The sequence below is a fragment of the Lolium rigidum genome, chromosome 2 (genome assembly GCF_022539505.1).
Source record: "Lolium rigidum isolate FL_2022 chromosome 2, APGP_CSIRO_Lrig_0.1, whole genome shotgun sequence".
Lineage (NCBI taxonomy): Eukaryota > Viridiplantae > Streptophyta > Magnoliopsida > Poales > Poaceae > Lolium > Lolium rigidum.
The window spans coordinates 88,360,682-88,365,113 of NC_061509.1; the positions used below are offsets into that span (position 1 = coordinate 88,360,682).

General features: G+C 40.5%; 2 long non-coding RNA genes across 6 annotated transcripts; both read left to right on the forward strand.

Annotated features, from left to right (window-relative positions):
• The first annotated feature begins 237 nt into the window (after positions 1–237).
• LOC124692060 lies at positions 238–2,401 on the forward strand. 5 transcript variants are annotated; one of them, XR_006999294.1, is made up of 5 exons: positions 238–475; positions 570–646; positions 1,208–1,280; positions 1,406–1,769; positions 2,327–2,401. It is a non-coding gene; the product is annotated as an uncharacterized LOC124692060 (long non-coding RNA). The 5 variants fall into 5 exon arrangements; XR_006999293.1 differs by having other exon boundaries at positions 2,337–2,401; XR_006999295.1 differs by having other exon boundaries at positions 1,406–1,485; positions 1,576–2,394.
• Positions 2,402–3,413: 1,012 nt separating this feature from the next.
• LOC124692061 lies at positions 3,414–4,221 on the forward strand. The gene is made up of 2 exons (XR_006999296.1): positions 3,414–3,950; positions 4,060–4,221. It is a non-coding gene; the product is annotated as an uncharacterized LOC124692061 (long non-coding RNA).
• Positions 4,222–4,432: the final 211 nt, after the last annotated feature.

The window sequence follows — 4,432 nt, forward strand, 5'->3', positions numbered from 1 at the left end:
GCGCGCCGGCCGCCGCCTCCCCCACCTCCTGCGCGACGGCCGCCGCCTCCCCCACCTCCTGCGCGCCGGCCGCCGCCTCCCCCACCTCCTGCGCGCTGGCTGCCGCCCTCGCCCAACCTCCCGCACGCTGCCGGCGAGCCCCTGCGCCGCCTCCCCACCTTCCGCGTGCCGCCGGCGGACACCCGTTCCGCCTCCCAAACTCCTCCGGTCCTGGCCATGGTCGTTCGGGCACGAGCTCGATCTGTCTTGGGGCGAGCTCTTAGGCGCCACGGCGCTGTAGTTATTCGCCGAGTTGCTCGCGCTGGCGCTCGGGATACTCACCGTGGTGCTCCCTGCGGACGACGAGGAGTAGTCTGACCTACGTACTCTTGTCGCCCTTGACAGGACCGGCACGCCTCTCCTCGAGTCCCAAACGAACAAGCTCTAGACTCCCTCGAGCAATCATTGTATCTCTGTCTACATGATACACACCGTGGTTTGTGCCAAGACTGCATCTTCGATCTGTCCGTTCCATCCATTAATTTTGTTGCACTTCACGGTTCACAAGATATTTTCCATGGATTTTGTAGAGGTTGCAGAAAACGAAGCAGTGAGAGCGGATGGATCCATCAGTTAGAAGATGCTTTCTTGATATGTTCCCTGTCAGGTGAATTAATGTGGTATTTTTCATAATTCGATTTGGAAAGATTTATCTATATGGTGAGATTTGGAAGCTATTTTTCTTTGTGCAATACTGGGTTATGTAATTAATGTGCATGCTGATTAATTCACTCATAATTTCCTTGTGAAGTATCTACGACAACGACTGAATAAGAGCCAATGGATTAGTTAATCCCTCATATTAGATTGTCTATTTTTTGTAGATTTGGAGGACATATATTTGCTTGAATTAGTGTTTATGTCTCCAATTTTGTTGTATGGGAAAATGGAGAAAGAGGAGTTGCACGGTTGGGAATTAGAATCTTCATTTGTGAATTTCAGCCCATCCTATCAAATAACAAGGAACTTCCTTTGGTCTAAACTTAAGGTGTTTTTGTATATATTCTGTAAATTCTAAGAGTATTCATACAAATGCGATGCCATTTAGAAAGAACATTATTCTAATTGTCATCCTAGCTAGGAATCCATATCTCTGGTTTTACACATTATTCTGTTCCTTTAGTACATGTCAATTTCTGAACATGCATATGATTTTATTCTGAATCAGTCAAAATAGTCTATCTGGATTCTGGCTTCCATGTTGTACTCATTGAACTGAGAGCAGCTGAAACTATCAGAAGGTATATTTTTAAGTCTCAGTAACTTGGTGAGTTTATTACTTTAAGTTGCTTCTATATTTTTTGCTCTAGGCTATACCATATAGTGCATGAAATTTTCTTAGCTTCCTTCCGTTCTTTTTTATTAGATATTCGGCCACATGCCCGCATGAGCGAAAACAAAATGCCGTTTACTTGCTTGCATTATACACGGATTGACTAAATGTTGGTAATTGTTCTTCAGCCACTTGGTCTCTCCTATGTAAAATTTTATAAGAATGGATATTGGAGTGTTATTTATGCATGTCTTATCATACAGGTGGCATAGCAAAACTGCTCAATAACAATGGTGTTCTTGCAGCTCTCCATAGTCTTCCTGGTGCTGATCCGCTCCACTGTGTTGATGTGCCCATCAGTACAGAATCCAAGGCCTATATCCCCGCTGTTGTCGGTAGAGCTGCAACGACGTGCTCGCTCTGCTGCTGCTTCCGCCAACGCGTCTAGCAAGGGCAGGTGAGCATTCGCCTCCTTCCCATCTGGTGGGCTTCTTTTCTCTTCCACCCAAGGCCTCCACCCAAGGCTTCTTTTCTCATACACCTGATTCAAGGCGTGCTTGAAGTACAAGGCTGGGCGTGGCCGTCGTTGGTAAGGGTGAGGCTAGGCACTGATACTATCTTGGGGTGTGTCTTTGTAGTTAGTCTAGGTTTCACATCAGCTAGGTGTAAGCTGATTGCTTTCATTAGTTAAATGCAAGTTAATTGATTTCCCTGCGGTGCAGATTCCGTTTGATAGTTTCTTGGAACAATACAATAATATAAACTCCAATGCTTATAGTTGAATGATGCTTTAGTTTGGTTATGAAACACCTCTATTCTATGCTTTCCTATTGGTGTTTCTATGGGGCTTCAGATGTTTTGAGATGTTTCGTTGTAGATGCAGTAGATGCACGTGTTTCCATAATATATGAAAATTTAGAAGTGTCTACCTTGAATATGTTCTTCGGCGTTTCCAAGTTTATAATTTGTTCATACGGCATAGTTATTGGCGAGGTATACTAATGTGAGTTTTAGTAAGCTGCAGGTATAGAGAGGGACGAGGAGATAGAGAGTGTATCTTAACTGGACCTAAAGTCAGGAGTTTATTTCACTTCTAGCAAGAATGGGCCAAAGACATCACCTTGGCACTGCACGGCATCACCCTCTGTCGTGACGCTCCTGGGTGTATAGGTAGAGCAAGCAAATCAATAGGTATGAACTTCAGTATGCTCAGTTGGTTTCTGAAAGAGTGCCGCCTCTTAGTGTTAAGTATGGAATTTAGTTTTTCTCATTACTGCACATAATTTACATGTGATATTTTGGTGATAAGAGTATGCAAGTTCATGCTTTGGGCACCTGTTTGGATTGAGTCCCTGGTGGTTAGGAAAAGAACTCTTAATGGTTACATTTTCATGCAAGTATAGAAATCGCAATACAGTATGAATCGATATGTTGTGGTTTTAAGATATGTTGTATTTCAAATGTTCTTGCCATGTTCCTTTTAGCAGTTCTGTGATGTCGCTAGCTTTATTAGAAATATTTTTCACATGCTTCGCATTGCCATTAAGCTGTTTAGAACAAGATTTGCATTGACATCATGTTGTTGGAAATATCTATTACAAAGAACTAGAGTTTGATTTCAAGGAAGTTAGATGCTTTGGTATTTATTTTTGCGGGGTGATGCTTTGGTATATTTTGTTTCTTCGAGAAAAACTTAGAAGTTAGAAATTGAGACGACTACCATTATTTGATTTGTGATTAAAAAACGAAGGGCATAAAATAGAATCAAATAATTCATCATGTGTTTGAGGTGTTGGTAAGTGACAACAGTCTGATATAGATATTTATGTTTCTTTATAGAAAAACTTAAAAGTAATTTTTTTTAGATTACACCGGGGTTGCACAGTGGTAGTCAACAGAAAATACTGGACTAGCAACCCTCCGAATTTAATATTCCCCATACTTACAGGTGCATTTTGTTATATTTTCATATGACTCATACTCGGCAGCTTATATGACTTGCACACACAAGACTTTATTAAATAAATATGACTCATATTTGCAGGTGCGTTTTGTTCTGTTCTCATATGCATTCTGGAATGCTTGATTCAGACTGTGCACATGATGCTCTCGGAGTCTGGGAAATGGATGTTCCTAGAGTAATAAAATCTTTTGAACTCAATTATTTCAGTTTGATAGCTAGCTGTGCCTAGGGGTTCTCATATATTATATTCTCTTCCAAATAAAATGATTTTAGAACAGTTTCAACCTTTGGGAATGGTCTTTGTGATAATACAATAATACCACTTGGCTATAAGATGCACTTCACTGTTGGGCGCAGTATGTAGGGTAAGCTATAGTTATTTCGTATACTTCACTGGTAATTCCTATTCCTTGCAATCTGTGGCTCCTATTTTTAAAATTGTCTATGACTACATCAGACAAATTTACAAAACTGGGAATTTGGAAGGTTCAGTTTTAGTACAACTTACGTGCACTACATTTCTTACAGATCATAGCAATCTATTTACTGAAGTCTGTTCCAGCAGATTTGAGGTACACATAAGCAGGCTGGGAAAGGTAGAATGGCTGTGTTCTAAAAAAAGAGAAGGTTGAATGGCGCAGTTGTCCCAGAAATAAAGAGTTCGAGGTTTTTCGGGTAACATGAGTTAATATATCTCTGCATAATGAATTGGATTTTGAGAAATGGAGGCGAAGGCCATGTTTTGGCAGCTACTTATTTATCTTTACATACACTTCTTGTGCAGTACTATTTCTTATACAAAATGTTCAGAGCCGACAAAAACAGGGCTATCCATCTTTAGGAGAAAAAAACTGTTTCATGATTGGCTCTACATGCATGTATACTTTTACCGGGATATTCTTATTTTGACTAGAAATTCAATGGATCTGTGTGTCTTAATTTTTAAGTGTTGAGTAACAACTGCGAGCCGGAGTTTGTCGTTAACTGCTGTAAGCATATTTGCTAATTTAATGTACGGTTTCTAAAAAAGTGAATGGGTGTCAAATCTATTCTTCATATCATTGCGGACAAGTGATACATTAGCATGAGCACCAGCTTTTAGATTTCTAATATTAAATCTATTTTCATTAAAACAAAATTTACAGGAATCAGTTCAT